Raw genomic sequence first — 18,906 nt, forward strand, 5'->3', positions numbered from 1 at the left:
AAGAAGTATTATTATATACAAATTTTCATCCCCTATTTTAACCCCTTGGGGTTGGAATTTATCAAAATTCTTTCTTAGCGTATGCCTACGTCATTACATCTACCTGTATGCCAAATTTCAGCCCGATCCGTCCAGTGGTTTGGGCTGTGCGTTGATAGATCACTATGTCAGTCAGTCACCTTTGAGTTTTATATATAGATAGAAATGTAATATAAAAGGTGGATGTTGAGTGTATCTTTTGTAGGACCATGTAGGACTTTTAAAAACTTTTAATCCAAAATAATTTTTGACTTCACCGTAATCTAGAAGAAATGTTTTGTGTGTCATTACAATAATTTCTAATAATTTGTCGCTTTCCTCGAAAGCTGAGGTCTAAGTGTTAAGTAGGTCTTGCAATGACGTCTAGAATACGTAAGACCTAAATATCAACAGCAGGGTTCCGCGAAGTATGCGAGTTGCGCACGCGCCGCTAACCAAACAATAAGATCTTCTTTAGTATTTAGTAATCATCATTATTTCCTTAGGACTCACATACATTTGATGTATTTATGGCGGTTATAGACTTAGAAACTGAGCTGACTGAAACTGTATTGGCTAAATTGTAGATCTTACTCAGAAATTGTTGAATTTTTTAAATGTATCTACAGGGTGTAACAAAAATAAGTGATAATACTTTAGGGTGTGTATGTGTTCCTTGTAGAGAGTTTACTGTGAAAGTAGCAGCGCTGAACGACCAAAATTTTTTTTCACTTTTGTAATCGGGAAACTCGTGACGCTCGGGCCCTTTCCCATACAAAAGTGAAAAAAAATTCGTCTTTCAGCGCTGCTACTTTTACAGTGAACTCTCTACAAGGAACACGTACACATCCTAAAGTATTATCACTTATTTTTGTTACACGCTGTAGATATACTATATAATATTATTATTCACGAAAGAGCTCTGTCTTTCCATCTTTATTAATCCTTAGACGACGCCCGGAACTCCGTTGCTCCAAAACTCGTTTATCGCGTGGTAACCGTACATTTTTCCAGATTAAAAAGTATCCTATGTCCTTTCCCGGGAATCAAAGTATCTCCTGGATACAAAACAGCAAAATCGGTTCAGCGGTTTGGGCGTGAAGAGGTAACAGACAGACAGACACACTTTCGCATTTATGATATCAGTATTGATGGCAAATTTTAACAGATTAAAAAAAGAATGTCCTTATCTACTAGTTCAAGCACTTTTTTATTTTTTCTGAGGGAATTTCCAGCAGTCATTTTGAATGTTATAGTGACAATAACAAACAGTTAGGCTCCCACACTGGTCATCGGACCCACCGTTATTATTTAACTGAGATGTAACTGTTACGATACAATTACTAAACTGTAATGTTATTTGCAGGTTAAACTAATTTCGGTTGAATGACTGACTAAAATGTTTGCTCAACATTCTAAAGTACAGTTTTTGTAGATAATAAGTAAGTTTACTCTTCTCCTTCTTAGCTCTATCCCGCTTTCAACTAGAAGATACTAAGTACAATGCGAAAATTCGTATGGAAATAATTTGAGTCCCAGGACAGAAAATATTACTTACTTATTATCTTGAAGAATTTTTAGTCTGATGCCGCGGCCGCACATGCGTCTATCGTACGAAGCTTCGTGCTATGAGACGATACCATTGGACGATACACGCAGATCGTCCAATGGTATCGTTTTAAGCACAAAGCCTTCGATTTAGTGATCGAAGCACGAAGCACTACGCAGGTGCGGCCCGGGCATGAGAAACTACATAGAGACAAACTTAAAAAATATATTTACTTATTATTTAGTAATGTTAGTCTCGAATCTCGACTCTCCAGTCTTCTTATTACAGATTAGAATCTAATTTTAAAATTTAGTAAATCGTTTTAACTGTCTGTAAATCTTAAAGAATTTTTTGTCCTCCACTTTTAACTCTCTTCAGTCTATTTACAATAAAATAATCCATTTATCCATCTACTTATTTCCTTTCCTATAAACAATATTATTTATGGACAATAAACCACGTCTATTAATCTCAGAAATGTATTGTTTTGCTATTACATACTTTAATAGAATATGTTTATGGCGTGGTGGTTAAGATGTTTGTTACTTGTTGATGTTTACTGAAACTATAAGTTTATGGGCTGTGAAGGAGCCGGTATACTCGCGAAGATAATCCTAAGAAAAATAATAATTTACATTTTACTTGATGCCCCGACCAAAATAAGCCAAATCGGTGCAGCCGTGCTTAACTTTTAGCGAGACCACAGAATAGATAATGCGAGACTAACAAAATTAAAAATTAGTTATTATGTTTTATTACTTGTACTATTATCTATTCTGTGGTTTTATATAGAAGGTAAAAGATAAAAATCGTTTGAGGAAATAATAGTTCCTAGTCCCTCTCTTTAAGGAGTGAGCACACTGAGGCGGGCCGTGCTGGGGCTCATCGCAAAAATCCGCCTCCATACAATTTGTATGGAAGCGGATGCGCGTGTCGCACACTGTGTCGGGGCGCAACGGATTTCCGCTTCCATGCAAATTGTATGGAGGCGGATTTTTGCGATGAGCCCCGGCACGCTGAGCCCCGGCACGGCCCGTCTCAGTGTGCTTACTCCTTTATAGTATAAAGTAAAAAGTTCGCTCGGCGAAAATGTATGCAGGCTACTCTTCCTGCTGTTCCGTATTTACTCGAGTCAAAAGTCAAAACCATAGTATGGCTAAACCGTTGTTTTGTTATTGAGTGGAAGTAGAATAGAAAAAGCGCCTAAACGATAGTTACTAATTTTGTTTTAATAAAATATTATGTTAGTATAAAAATGTTTTGTCAATGAAAGTTACTTCTATTATTTAATTAATTATTATTATCCCGGTAATGTTAGCACAGCTGAGTTAATTACGTATCATGTTACATTGAACCAATTGTAATTTCTGTTTGTATTTTAATAAAAACTGTAAGCAAACCTCGAATTGAAAAAAATAATATTTGGCAAAATTTTAAGAAATTAAAACTATTATACGGATAGAGTTTTTTGGTTTTGTAAAATTTACACAAGCTATAAATAAATCTACAGCTGATTCCTGGGGCCTTAGGTGCTGAGGATGTTTCTTGACTGGCTCAAGGCAAAAACATCATTAGCATGTATGGCCCAGGAATCAGTAGAATGTATGAACTATTGAAAAGATAAACTTCTGTCGAGAAAACCTCAGAAAAGGAGCATAAGAAACCAAATATCGACTACGAAGTCAAAAATCATACCAAGGTTTTTTTTTGTCACGTGACATAATTGACAAATAAAAAGTTAGTACTTAACTGCGAAAATAAACTGTTTATTAAAATAATTATTTTGTAAAAAATCAGTAAATTTTCTTACTGACTGCACTTGTGACATCTGTGTAGACCACAGAGTGTAGACCGTAGCTTAGTGTAATTCTTCTAATGCAAGTTTTACGACTAAGCACTTTTGTTTTTATGTCCGTTTGTCCGTCCATCAAAACTCCATATTATGGCCAGGTTAAGTACTGTTAAGGTGAAGGTTCCACGATATACCATATTTATACGTTATCCGATGCATCTTAAATTTTAACAAACTTGTATTTCCTTATCTAATATTACTTACATATTTTTATTAAACAAATACAGCTGCTGTTAACCACAAAAAGATTTTCCTATTAAGCCAATAGCCTTTTTCAAACAATTTGCGTATTATCTAAACCCAGTCTGGCGTGGCTTGAAAACGTAATCTATAGTCAGTGCAACAATAGACTTTTTACAGTTATTCCACTCACCACAAGGTCACACTTCCTAGTCTAATCAAATCAGGAAAACCATACAAAAAGCAATTGAACTTCTGTTATCATCATGAAAAAATTAAACAGATTTTTTAAATCACAACAGCCCAGTATAACGCAATCATGTTATATGTTGCACATTTGCACAGTTATTATAATACATAATTAATAATTCATACTATTATTAAGTAAACGCTACGCAATTTTTTTACGTAAGTGATCTGTTTTTTTTTTATTTAAATTTTTTAAAACATCGAAAATCATGACATGCTCTGCCATCTAGTGGTGAATAGCTGTTATAAAGAGAAACTGCCACCTAGTTGTCAGCAGTAAAATCAATTCGTAAGCTATCTTACTACTTAGTTCCATATTTTGTCACTGTTGCGCTGCATTCGTATGTTTTCAAAACTCATTCGATGAAAATTTAAAATTTTGATCGAATGAGTTGAGATTGACACTCTCGATATTCTCAATAAGTTTATAAATTATTATTTTCTGTTTTAAAATATTTCAAGTTTGTGTGAATTATTTCTTTTAGGTAATGTAGAACGAACACGTTTTATTAGCAGTATTATGGGATTATAAAATTATTCTTAAACTTACAGAATTTAATTTGAATATTGTTTTTGTTTAATGAAAAATATATATTCTTTTGTACTTAAATAATATAACGTCATCTTATAATGTTGCGTAATTTAGAATTGACAGAAGAAGCTGCGGTGTCCGAGTGGTTAAGGAGATGGACTTGAAATCCATTGGGTTCTACCCGCACAGGTTCGAATCCTGTCCGCAGCGGTCCTTTTTACTAAAGGAAATTGAGAAAATTTTAACTTTTGAAGCTGCAAATAAAAAAGTTTTTACTTTTCACACAATATTGTTATTTTTGTTTTGACAAATACGAAATGTCGTTTAAAATACAACAAAAATGTCAAAAGTTTCCTTCGAGCCGGATTTGAACCAGCGACCTATGGATTCACAGCTTTTGAAGACCTCTACAGTCCACCGCTCTACCAACTGAGCTATCGAAGGCTATGAAAAGTCATCTAAATTATGGATTGGTAGTCATTTAAAAAAGTGTAATGCTTAGATACCATCACATAAATGATCATGATCAACCTACGACCATTACGACTAATAAAAACAATTTAGTACGTATAGTTTATATTATTTAGTACGTATAGTTTATATTATCATGATTCGCATAGGTCCTAAACCATTCCTAAACTTATGAGTTAAGATTATAATTTTTAATAGTTAAGTAGTAAAAAACATACAATGCTATTTAATATATTATAGTTTACTCCCAAATATATAATATAGTACATAATATTATTATGTAGTTACTAGGTACTTAAAAATTGGCGATAAACAAAAAAAAAAGGAACCACCTTCATTAAAAAGGTTAATATTATTAGAGATGTGCCGACCATCCGGCCACTTTCGTAGTCGGCGAATAGTCGGCAAAAAGCGCCGACTAATAGGCTTTTTACTGTTTTGCTAAAATATTATTGAAATTACTCCTTGATTATTATGTGTTCATATTCCACTCAATCAGTGTTACACATTTACGCTAGTAAAGAAATCATTTTTTTAAATATAATTTTAACAACAAATTAAGTTCGTATTATTAAATTGAGAAGTATTACGTACGCGAAGTAAGTAAACATAATAACGAATCGACACGTTTACAGTAGCTCTACCATGAGTCATGACTTTAAAGCTATAGTATTTTTCGATACTCGATACCGACTACCGTAAATTTTTAGTATGGCAAATTTTACAGCGCCTCTAGCGGTTACTTGCGGAACTAAAATCTCCATACTAAATATTTAAGTAGTCGGTATCGAGTATCGATAAATACTATAGCTTTAAACTCATGGTAGATCTACAGGCGGCGTGTGCGATTTACCCGCGAAACAGCAGTAAAAAAGCGTTACGGAAACTTCCGAAACCATAATCGGCTTGGCCAACTAGTCGGCCGATTTGCGGCTTCTTTGCAACGTGTTTGCAACCGACTAGTCGGCTAGTCAGCCAAATCATGAATGGCACATCTCAATTAATTATCTTCAAAAAAAAGTAAGCAATACGTTGGTTTTGCTTTTAAAAATTGTCAGGCGTTAAAATTACTTTTTAGGAAGTTTTAATTGCGACAAAGTATATCTTCTTTGATTTCTTATAGCAATATTTATAATAACAAAAAAAGAGATACAACTAGAACTTAACACTTTTACTAGGGTTCACAGACTTCGCGTTTATTTTAAGCCAATCCATCTGCATTCTGCATAGATTTTGTGATATTTTCGTATCACTTTCGCTAGCTTATGTTCACCCTTGACACTTGAGTTGTATCACAATAAATAATAGTACAAGTACATATAATATGGTTGTCTTAATATATGAGTCAGAAATACATTGAAGGGAAGTAAGTATATAAAAAATAAACAATCGAATATAGAACCTCCTCCTTTATGGAAGTCAGTTAAAATTTAAAAATAACATTTAAAATTTTGAATTTTTGTTGATTTTCCCATTATTTTGGTTAGAAATTCCGTAAGTACTGTGCTTATTCGGAAAAATAATCAATCCTAGACCCTCTAGTCTTAACTCTTATGTGCCTAGGAATAGGAATAACCTAGGTAAAACATATTCAATATAATTTTCCAGGAAATCAATTTCAACAAAGACTATTCCTCTTTAGTCACCAGCATAAATTACCCCATTTAAGCATCTTGCTGGTATAACGAGCGATTAGGTTGCCATTTTCCCTCGCACGGAGACGGAACCGATCACAAGAACTCATTTGCTGGAGGTCATCTGATAAGACGTAGAGTTACTGAACGAAAGATATACCAAAATGTTATGTGTCGCCCGCTATTTTACCTAAAATATCTTTAGTCTTAATCCGTCCATCGTGGGTATCGCAGACACAACAGATTTTCAATTGTTGTGCTCCACACCAAATTTTAGCAAAATTAGTTCCGCGGTTTAGGCGTGAAAAAGTAACAAACAGATAGACGGACACACTAGCATGTTTATAATATTAGTATTAGGTATGGAAGTATGGATCTATGTCGCGAATAGGCAGAAAGGAAAAACAACAAGTGACTAACAAAACTTTTTGGAAGAAATATTTTGTGCTCATTACACGCTGTTTATAAAAAAACGAGCCTTAATATGTACATAGATAATGGCTACTGACAATGGCGGATTTACAAATTTGCCGCCTGTATATGTAGGCTATTAAACTTTTGCCGCCCCAATAACTGACCTTTGAAATTCAATACGTTAGTTTAGTTCACAATCATATCACACCAAAAACATTTTTTGAAAATTTTTGCTGAGACGACCACACAAGGTTTCACCCTGTGCGGTAGCGAAACGGCGATGCCATACAATATATTTACTGATATGTAGAATTTTGAAAATGAGGTTCAGTAGAGTTAGGCCGTGTAGATTCAGAAGCTTGGCTAGCCAAGCTTCTGAATCTACTTCTAAGGTCACATATCTTTTTCACAGGATAAACCGTAAACCTAATAATATGTGGTCGTCTCGGCAATATTTTACAAGAAATGTGGTGGTGGTATTTTTTATTTCTGTAAGATAAAAAAATGGGGCTAAATTTGCCGCCCCTCTAAATCTGCCGCCCTAGGCTCCAGCCTACTTAGCCTATTGGTAAATCCGCCACTGGCTACTGACTAGCCTCGTAGGTACAGTTACAGTAGGTTTTTTTGACCAAAGATGCTTTCAAAATTGCAAATAGCTCAAGACGACTTTCGAAAAAGTTACAAATATTTCAGCAACCAAAAACCCTCTAAAACTCTACTAAGATCAACACAAACACACAACATTATCTTCAACGCAATCATCGCAGGTTTACAGCTCATATGGAGGGAACTCCCGCGGGAACATTTCGCCCTCAAAATTTACGCGATGGCGCATTAAATCGCCGTGAAACATTGACGTCATCGGTTTCAGCAGAGCACAGCCTCCATTGTCAAACACATATTTAATTACGTGCCCGTGTGCAGTGCGGTACGCGCAAATCTGTCTACAAAACACCTTAATACTCTCCACTTTATCATACGAAAGCCTACTTTATCTGTCAAAAAACAGAGCTTAACTTTAATCTCCAATCTAGGGTGAGTTATGACGTTCCCGAATTGGGCTCACGGGGCAAATTTCGGCCGATCCTTCGTCTCTTTACGCCTGCGCAAAAAACAAATAGAGGCGCGTAGTCACAGTGTGGCGGCGCGCCGGCTCGCGCGCTCGCCTGCCGCGGTCTCCCGGACACCTGGCGGTTAATAACAACATGCCCCGAGTGTAGTGTAATGTCAATTGAGTCTGTGTCTTCCGTGTTGGATGGTTGTTTTGAGGTAAGTAGCGAATCGCGCTCGATTACGCTCTCACATGATTTGCCCTTGTGAGACATTAGAAATAATTTTGTTGTTAAGTCTACATCTACTATAGCACAGATTACTAGGTAGTTACTGTCATACCATAAAGAGAAAATTAGTACTTATTTAAAGTTTCTAAAGTACAGAGAACTGAGAACCAGCGGTTCTTGGTAAAACGGCGTACGTCGATTTCAGCTCTCAGTTCATTTTTCTTTGTCATTGTTTTGAAAACCCTTTCCCTGTCGTTATCCCTTTTCCTTCGCGTCCCATCTACTTGCTATGATGGGTTCATTACTCAGAAGAAAAAGTTGAAAGAGATTTACTGTCACTTTCAGGCAGTTCCAGGATATGTTGATATTGTAGAGACTGGCAAATCGTTATATTTTATAGATTTTTTTGGGGACCGTTTTCAGTCTTAGAACTAAAACCTTTTAAGAGGTTTGTATTATTTGAAGTATAAAAGCTTTATAAGCTTCGAATTGTGAAAGCTTAAATTATTGTAGAACCTACAAAGTACCTACGGCACTAATGGCAGATAGACTAGCACATTCTTACTTGAATTAATGTAAACGAGCACTAGAATGCACTGGAGTCTGGAATGAATTTAGTGCTAATCAGTGGATTGGCATAATGTGAACCCGTTATTTTATCACAAATGAATAAAACGACAAATAACTTCAATATTAATATCATAAATATTACAAATCCTATCTGGATTTACAGAATGTACTATTACATACTACAGTCTGTCAAGAAAGAGTAGACGCAGTACAAAATTTTCTAAACGTAAACGCTTAAAAGGCGGGGTTTTCTCACTTATACACTACACTTATTAATTGAGGTTTTCATATTTTTTATGTGATTTCAAAATTGTGTATAGCGTCTACTCTTTTTTGACAAGCTATAACTAATTTAAGGTACTAACTATAATGCAACCTCTCTTGTCTCTACCCATGGGCCATGAATCATGATGGATAAATACAAGCTTAGCTATATGAACGTGTAGAATATTTTATATAGTAATAGTTAACAAGTCGGCTAAACTATTATATACTAATAGTTTAGCCGACTTGTTGACTACAACGTTCAACACTACAGCTAGACGACGCTTAGCCAACTGGTTTGTTTTTGTTTTGGCGGGGGGCTGCGCCCCCCGAGCCCCCCTTTTATTTGACGGCGGTCGCCGGCTGCTGCCGCAGCACGCTCGCTGCGCTCGCGCGGCTCCCTCTGTGCTGTGGTCTAAGTTCTAACCTAACCTAACCTAACCAACTTTTGGACTTTCTGGATTGTGTTTGTTTTTGTTTTGACGGGGGGCTGTGCCCCCCGAACCCCCCTTTCGGGGGAGGCTGCGTCCATCCATTTCATAATCCCGTAATTTCTCCTCGAATATTTGTTGAAATTTTAATTCACTCGTATGTGCATCCACAATTTTTGTCTCTTTAATAACACTTGTAACTTTTATTAACTACTTTCTTTCCGAAAAACAACCACAAACACCAACAAACACAGCGCCGCAGCGGTGCGCGCTGAACTACTTCAATTAGACGGCGGCTTTTGAATCAGCTGTAGTGTTGAACGTTTTGAGCGACTTAAATATTCAATATAAAAGCTAGACGTGTGATTGAATGGCGTTGTTCAGTCAAAGGGCTAGCTGTTTGATTGAACGGCTATTTAAACCAGTCGGCTGCGACATGTATATAATGCTTGTCCATGATTGACGTCAATTCTGCACGCTATACACATATTATGCAATGGCAATCAAAGACTAAAGAGTATGTAATGTAATCATGGTTATTGGTTATATATCTATCTTCTTCTTTAAATATGTAAAACTCAAAGGTGACTGACTGACTGACATAGTGATCTATCAACGCACAGCCCAAACCACTGGACGGATCGGGCTGAAATTTGGCATGCAGGTAGATGTTATGACGAAGGCATTCCCTAAGAAAGGATTTTGATAAATTCCATCCCTAATGAGATAAAATGGGGTATGGAATATTGTATATTATAATAATTAATAATACTTCTGAACGCAAGTGAAGCCGCGGGAAAAAGCTAGTCAACTCATAAGTTATGAGTCCATGAGTTATAACAGGGTTTCTCAAAGTGGGGTACGTTTTTGGGCAGTTAGACAGGCAGAGTATTTCGAACTCTCATACAAAGCGGTGAATTGCCTTTTACCTTTGCTACAAGTTAAAAAACTAGGCCTTTACATCCGTTGTGGATGATTTATACAGTATTTTTCAGAGCGAAGTAACCACTCCTCAAATATTGTAGTGCCTGGGACAAGATTTTTAAATGTCCGTATGGTTGCCCAAGCGCATACGGCATTCTCGCATCATAGTCGGCCTAGTGCAGAGGAAAGAACTAGTCAATACGTCTGGGACCAACTATGTGCGGGTTTCCTCACGATGTTTTCCTTCACCGTACGAGCGTCCGTATTATGTACTTGAGATCAGAAAATGTCTCAGGTAGGTACACGCCTCCACCCGGGTTCGAACCTGCACTCTCTAGGAGTGCGAACCGAAGGTCTACCCATTAGGCCACGGACGCTACAAGTTACAACATACTTATATGAGAGTGGGGGGGGGGGACATTACATTTTTCCGGGACAAAAAGTATCATAATATATCCATGCCAAATTTCAGCAGAATTGGTCCAGTGGTTTGGGCGTGACGTTATAGACAGACACACTTTCGCATTTATAATGTTAAGTATGGATATGAATGGACTTATCTTTAAGGCCTTACAATAATAATATTCTACATATATATTATAAAGTAAATAGGTAATTGTTGAGATATTCAATGTTCTTAGAAGCAGAGCTACAGTTCCAGGAACGGGAAGTTCTAACGAGTCTAATAATAGACCGGCATTATGTACTTGTGCTACTTGATGTACCATCGAGGAAATTGATTCCTAACTGCCTAGGACCAATGTCATTTGGTCGAATCACGGTCGAATCATGTCAATTCAATGTTAATTCTGATATGGCTGGCTGGGTTTGACATAACACGACCAAACTACGTGGAATACGAGCCAAAAAGACCGAATAAATAAAATTTGTTGTAAATATTAACTTTATTTTGTTTTTAACTATTTGTTGTTATAGCGGCACTAGAAGTACATAATCTGTGAAAATTTCAGAAGTCTAGCTATAGCGGTTCTTGAGTTACAGCCTAGAGACAGACAGACAGACAGACAGACATGAGACATCGAAGTCTCAGTAATAGAGTCCCGTTTTTGCCCTTTGGATACGGAACCCTAAAAAACCCTAGAAGATGATTTAAAGTTATTTCTGGCAATTCTAGGTGAATTGGCAGAAATAACTTTAAATCATCTTATTTTTAGGGTCTCTACTTCAAATCTACTTAAAAAATTAAATAAATATAACAGGAATCAGGATATATACATTGACATGAATGCACGGTAGAGGCAGCGCCAGCAGGCACCAGCCATGCACCAGCATAGACATTAGACAGTAAACAAAAGGTTTTGTTTCACGTTTGACAAAGTTTCTGTAAATATTCTGATATGACGTGTGCAACATGTCGGATTTCAGTCGGTTTTTTTAAATGAAATAAAGGCAAGGCCTTTTAAGAGGGAACAGGTTAATATCAGCGGTGCTATTGGCATAAATGTTTCTGAAGAGTTCTACGTATGTTGGATCTATGTTTTGATTATAAAGAGAAATAAATATAGCGGGGTGTTTAAGAGGATACACCAGGGCCTAGAGAAATGAAAAAAAAAAAGTACGTGTAATATCTATAGCTGTCTCCCTTACCTCAAGCCTATACCGCAGAACGCGATAGAGACAACTGCATAAAATCAATGATTCGTTGTCCCCTGATTCCTTCTACAAAACTTAACCGATTTAAGTACTTTTTACGTTCATTAAAGATTAAAAAAAGGCTTGATCTGTGTTCCTATGTTTTAGTTTTTTTTTGTATAATCTAGCCAAATCTGTTTTCTGGATGTTTGAACACAGCTGAAAATCTGACCCTTTTTTGGGTTTTTGAACGTTCATATCTTATTTAATAATTAAATTATGAAAAAAAAAAAACTCTTAGTAGAGTTACAATTTTTTTTTTCATAATTTAATTTAGGTTGGCATTATCCAGGGAGGAAACAGGGGACAACGTCTGTATGGAAAAAAGGGCGGTGTGCACTCCTCTTAATGCTGTCAAAGGCTTCGGTGTAATCAGCAAAGGCTAGGTATAGAGGCTTGTTGAATTCCAAGTGCTTTTCGAGAAGTTGGTTAATCCTATTATTGACAACTTTTTTTTAATACTCCTAGTGAGTCTAGGAATACCATTATTAGGATTTTAAACAAACTTTAAAAATGGAGGAGGTTTCTTAATTCGCCAGTAATAATACAATACATAATGTAATAAGTAATAACTAATAAGCTGTTTGTTTTTTTTGTTTGAACGCGTCAATCTCAGGAACTAAATAACTGATTTTTACGTTATTTCCCACAGTTATACTATTGACCACGGCAACTTTTTTTGCGGAAAAATGTACGGTCTTCGTGGAAACCCTTATTTACGCAGTCGGAGCTGTGCGGAACTTGTATACTCTATAGTTTATAATAAATAAACATACAATGGTGCATTTTTTCATCAATGATTATACGTATGACAAAGAATATACATTAATCTGTCATTGACTTCGTTTTCCAGTCGACATAATAGCACTGTTCTTCTTGACCTGTTCTAGATATTGTTCAAGTCTAAACCTTAAAGATGGCTTAGGGTTACTGTTTGATCCAGTCATTTGAAATGTCAAAAATGGATGTTTGGATATACAACTGGGCAAAAAAAGAGAGCATTTTAAACGAGGACTTCTTTTTACCGATTGCCAGAAAGGAGGAGGTTAAAATATATTCGGCTGTGGTTTTTTTTAAATGAAATAAGGGGGCAAATGAGCAAACGGGTCACCTGATGTAAAGCAACTTCCGTCGCCCATGGACACTCGCAGCATCAGAAGAGCTGCAAGTGCGTTGCCGGCTTTTTAAGAGGGAATAGGGTAATAGGGGAGGGTAGGGAAGGGAATAGGGTAGGGGATTGGGCCTCCGGTAAACTCACTCACTCGGCGAAACACAGCGCAAGTGCTGTTTCACGCCGGACTTCTGTGAGAACGTGGCATTTCTCCGGTCGAGCCGGCCCATTCGTGCCGAAGCATGGCTCTCCCACATAATGTGTGTGATATTTTTTTTATTAATTAATTATTAAAGGCCACCCAACGCTTCGCTTGTACGCATTTTTGACACAATGTACTAGTGTTGACGAGTACTGTAATAATGCCATAAACAAAAAAATTGTCTCCGCGCCAAACTCTTTTTTTTCAAACTGTACTATCAATGCACACCAAACGTAAAGAAATAATATACCAACAGACAAGCATTCTTCATATTATTAGTATGGACAAGCATGGTTTTATTTCTTTACAGCCGTGTTTAATACACCGTCGCAGCATCGAAGTTAGCAGCTAATTGGCAGGGACAAGATTTAGTGAGCGGTTATTGGGTTAGTCGAGCTTGTTACTCGCGAAATGACGCTCCGACCTCAAATACAGTTTTAAAATTTAAATATAAAGTTCCATAAAATTACTTTAAATAATCGTCGAAGTGCGAGTCGGACTCGCGCACGAAGGGTTTCTTACTGTTATAGAGCTAAAATAGGCCAAAAATGGTATTTTTTTTGTATAGGAGCCCTTAAATTTTTATTTTATTTTGTTTTTACTTTTCAGTATTGGTTGTTATAGCGGCAGCAGATATACACAATCTGTGAAAATTTCAGAGGTCTAGCTATAGCGGTTCTTGAGATACAGCCTGCAGGAGACAGACAGACGGACAGACGAGACAACGAAGTCTTAGTAGTAGGGTTCCGTTTTTACCCTTTGGGTACAGAACCCCAAAATGAAGTTTATTACCGACAAAAAACAGTCCAGCTTTTACTTGTCTAGTCTAAGTTTCTATTGCGCAATTCAGTTGTATGATACTTATACGACTGATTAATTGATGCGTTTTAAAGTGAGTTTAATTGAGAATTACTTATACAAAATATGTAAGGAAATTATATGAGGAGTTTATCTATTCGACAGGGCTGTAGATATATTGGTTATTTGATGTTAGATAGTCAAAAGCTCTTGTGAATAGAACACCTGCAAAAAAACCTCAGAAAGTCAGTGAAGCATGAAGCTACCGTTTATAATTATACTAGATCAAAATAAATTTTAAATAAAAAATTTTCTTTCTTTTTGTACTGTAATTGAATATATTTGTTACATTACACAGTAAGTTGACAGTATACTTACCTAGTGCATCCAAAGCCTACTGTAAATTGTTGCTATATTAAGTATTGTTTTATTCTTAATATAGCAACAATTATAATATATCTAGATATATTATAATTGTTGCTATATTAAGAATAAAGACTAGTCTTAGTACCTAGTAGTAGTACTATCTACCTATTATCTATTCATGCTATAATATGTAAATTTGCTCTCTATTGAATGCATTGTTCAGTATTAAATCTAGTAATATGTAGTTAACGTAGTTGGTACCATAGTTATTAAGATTAATCTGTATGTAACTCTTTTTTAAAATAATATGTACTTTGGTTACTGTTTGTTGACTCAAATAAACTAAAAAAAATATATGTACGCGGTACTTACTACTAAGTTAAGTGAATTTTGGTCTATGGCCTAAGCCACGAATCGAATTCTAAAACTTCATGTTAAATGTCACTATGTAACTTTAAGACTAGCTTCGTGATTTGAACCATAATATAAACTACTCAGAAATTCGCTTGGGGTGATCGAAAAGATACGGCAACCTTCAGTACTCGAATGGTAAATAAAGTGATATAAATATAAAATGTAATTTCATTCAGAAGTTTCCATAAAAAATGTCTGGTGTTCAATACGGACCCTTGTTTCTCCGCTATAAAATGTCTTAAGTTGATATCGGACCCGTTATGACGGTAAATATAATGAATTATTAAAAATAATATAGACCACGTAAATAAAGAGGAATTTCTTAGTAACATACCAAAAATTCAAAAATATAAGTCTTACAGTTTTTAAGCTATTCAAGTTTTTCAACTTGCAAATCTTCTAATTGCTCTTTTGAAAAGTAATGATTTTGCAGATCGGACTTTGTTCTACGCATAGGTCGATATGTTTCTGAGTCTCAATACTCGAATGGTAATAATATATTTCTGAGTCTAACGGGCCGTCCAGAAATTGCGTTAAATCTTTCGAAGATTTTTTACCTATATAGTAAAGTATCATGAGATTATCTGCGAATTAAAGAGAAACATTACAAAAACTCAAATTGTTATCTTGAAAAGTTTAAAATTATATATCAGTGTTCACGTTGTATTTGCAGTAAGTAATTAGTGAAAAGCCATTAATGTTTGAAAAAATAACTGAAGTGTGCAAATCTGGGGGCACGGTAGTGCCCCCGCCGAGACGAGCCAAGCGAAGCGCTAGGGCACTACCTACCTTTTCTCAAAGTGTTTCGTCTTTTTTTGACCCTCATAGAGTTGGTTTCCGCTATACCAGATAGTTCATATTCTCAGGATATGATGTAAATATTAGATTAATTAAGCATACAAAGTCTCAATTGAATAGCTTTAATACTTTAGATTTGATAGATATCTAAAATACACCGATTTCGTCACTGACACACTGATGATCATCAAAATGTTTGGCTACTTCCTGAAGTGCTAGAAAGCTGAAATATGGTATGTCATCTAAGTTTAGTATACAATCTGTTGATTGTATACTAAACTTAGATGAAAAAAATCATAAACTTATAACTTTCGCCCCTCATCCCCCAAAAGTCGAAAGTCTCATATAAATATGGGATTTTCACCAATTTTATGAATTAAGACATAAGAGTTTACACGGGACTGTAGACAGTTACTAAAAAACCTATTAATAAATACTTACAACAACCAACTTACGAAAAGAACTGAGATCCCACCAAAATCATTTCTTGCAAAATGTTGCTTCGACGACCACATAAGGTTTAACCTGTGAAAAAGATATGAGATCTCATGTAGAGCCAAGCTTCTGAATTTACACGGGCTAACTCTACTGACCCCAACTTAAACAAATTCTACATAATATTATATCAGTAAATATAATATTATATGCATGGCTCGGCTGTTTCGTCACTAACTTCAGATCAGAAACTAAATATTCGCATCACCTCCGTGATGGTGACGAAACGGCGAAGCCATACATATATTTTAATAGTATGTAGAATTTGTTTAAAATTAGGCTCAAATCACACCGAAATGGCAGCGCATCGGCGAGCATTTTCAGAGTCATATGATTTTAAACTTTGTCTTCATTATTGTAATACATAGTATCGCTTGAGAAACTTGGAAAGTCACGCGGCCGCCCACGACCTCGCCGGCACCCTTAGGGTCGGTAGAGTTAGGCCGTGTAGATTTCGAAGCTTGGCTATACATGATATCTCATATATTTTTCACATGGTTATGTGGTCGCGTCGGCAACATTTTACAAGAAATGTTTTTGGTGGGATGATTCTTTCTCACCACACGAGATCTGGCAAGACCCATCCCCCCTAAATATCTCGCGTAGTTTGTGAACTGCCCCTTATGTAATGAGTGGTAAAGTAGATTATCGCGTGACACAGTGTTATAGTGCCAACGGAAATGCCATCAAAATAATGTTTGCTAAGTAGAGCTCGTACACTCCACACAAAATTCATAAAGCACATAGTTTTGTCGCACTAGATGACGCCCACAACTCAGTTGCGTCAAAATTCATTAATCGCCCGGGAACCGTACATTTTTTATCGAGATAAAAGGCCCTACGCGGTTGAAAATAATACACGGAGTGTGACCCCCAATATGGGACATAATAATATATTAAATGTGTCAGTAGACTTCTTTTACTTTCTACCTATGCGTTATAAGGCTTCTATTTGGTTAACATTAAAAATAAACCATATTATGTTTATTAATAAAGGAACTTTCATAACTTAATAAGTTAATCATTTAATTAGGGCTCAACAAGACTCAACTCAAAGAAGAGAAAAGTAAATTGTTTCATACAAAGGTTGTATGAAACAGTTGACTTTTTTCTTCTAAAGATCACTGCATAAAAAAGGTGCTTATTTTCACTCCTAAAAGTTTGGATATTGTTCAAAATTCTCCTATGCATGTTTTCAATACAAGACACCTTTTATGAACACACAAGCACTTGGGGTTGCAATATTTTTGGCGCTGGCTCGTATTGCGACTTGACCAATCGCTTACGTAAGCCACTCAGCTTATTTGTCGACCCAGATTTGTACAAACGATGAAAAACTGATTTGTTTTTTTGCGATAGAATGTAGCTTAACCGGCTAATAAAAAGGGAGATTTTTTCCGTCTTAAAGAATGGGTTTTAGCAGACATAAGACGCTGTTTAATCGCACCGCAACCTTTTTAAAAAACTCCCAAAGAAGGAGGTTCCATATCCTTACTAATATTAGAAAAGTATCTGTCCGTTTATCTGTCACTTTGTCTGTTATAACACTTCAGGCCCAAATCGCTGAACCGATTTTGCTGTAATTTGGTATGTATAGATACTTTTTTTCTCTTTTCTTCTATTTTGGCAACTTGACACAAAGGATGTTGTGCCACAGACAAGGTAAAAAGGTAAGGAACGACGGAAGGAATAAAAAAAAACTAGGCCTTTACATCCGTTGTGGATGATCTATACAGTATTTTTCAGAGCGAAGTAACCACTCCTCAAATACTGTAGTGCCTGGGACAAGATTTTTAAATGTCCGTATGGTTGCCCGAGCGCATACGACATTCTCGCATCATAGTCGGCCTAGTCCAGAGGAAAGAACTAGTCAATACGTCTGGGACCAACTATGTGCGGGTTTCCTCACGATGTTTTCCTTCACCGTACGAGCGTCCGTACTTGAGATCAGAAAATGTCTCATTGGTACACGCCTCCACCCGGGTTCGAACCTGCACCCTCTAGGAGTGAGAACGGAAGGTCTACCCATTAGGAAGGAATAAAAGGTAACGGAATTTGGATATGTGATACTTGAGCCCCGGGAAAGGACATAAAATACGTCTTCTCCTCTTTTTTTTTTTATATGGCTCTTTGGTGACTTGCCAATGTAGCATACTTTTTATCCCGGTAAAAATGCACGGTTCCCGCTATGTAAACGAATTTTGGCGCAACGGACTTGTAGGAGTTGTAGGTGTCTTTAGTGAAATGCTATACTAATCCTATACTATAACTTTTTTTAATTCAAACTTTTAGGTTCAATGTACTATTTGAAACATGCGTGCCGTGTTCTGTCCCAGTTACTAGTTGGTGAATAACAATAAAATATGAACAATAAAAGAATGAAACAATACAATACAATAGCACGATCCTTCTGCTCTTGTTACCAAGTTTGAGCTTTTAAAAGATAGAAGCTTTTATTTGATAGTCGTTTTAGGCAAAAAGTTGGAAGCTAACATTTTTAGCAATTTTTATGGAATCTTTGTGAAGATATGTTTTGTGTGTATTTCATTTTTCATGTAATCATATTCCATACTAACATTATAAATGCGAAAGTGTGTCTGTCTATCTATTTGTCTGTCTGTCTGTTACCTCTTCACGCCCAAATCACTGAACCAATTTTGCTGAAATTTGGTATGGAAATACTTGAGCCCCGAGAAAGGGC

The 18,906-nt window shown here is 36.1% G+C and overlaps 1 protein-coding gene and 2 non-coding genes across 3 annotated transcripts in view; 2 read left to right on the forward strand and 1 right to left on the reverse strand.

Annotated features, from left to right (window-relative positions):
- The first annotated feature begins 4,508 nt into the window (after positions 1 to 4,508).
- Positions 4,509 to 4,590, forward strand: Trnas-uga. Its single transcript has one exon. It is a non-coding gene; the product is annotated as a tRNA-Ser (tRNA).
- Positions 4,591 to 4,732: 142 nt separating this feature from the next.
- Positions 4,733 to 4,824, reverse strand: Trnay-gua. Its single transcript is given in 2 exon segments — positions 4,733 to 4,768; positions 4,788 to 4,824. It is a non-coding gene; the product is annotated as a tRNA-Tyr (tRNA).
- A 3,203-nt stretch (positions 4,825 to 8,027) lies between these two features.
- LOC121735481 (chromatin assembly factor 1 subunit A-B) overlaps positions 8,028 to 18,906 on the forward strand; it is an 83,135-nt gene continuing 72,256 nt past the window's right edge. Inside the window, exon 1 of the mRNA XM_042126321.1 lies at positions 8,028 to 8,168. The gene's annotated coding sequence lies outside the window, so the exon portion shown is untranslated. The remainder of the gene's footprint in view (positions 8,169 to 18,906) is intronic.

The sequence above is a fragment of the Aricia agestis genome, chromosome 17 (genome assembly GCF_905147365.1).
Source record: "Aricia agestis chromosome 17, ilAriAges1.1, whole genome shotgun sequence".
NCBI lineage: Eukaryota > Metazoa > Arthropoda > Insecta > Lepidoptera > Lycaenidae > Aricia > Aricia agestis.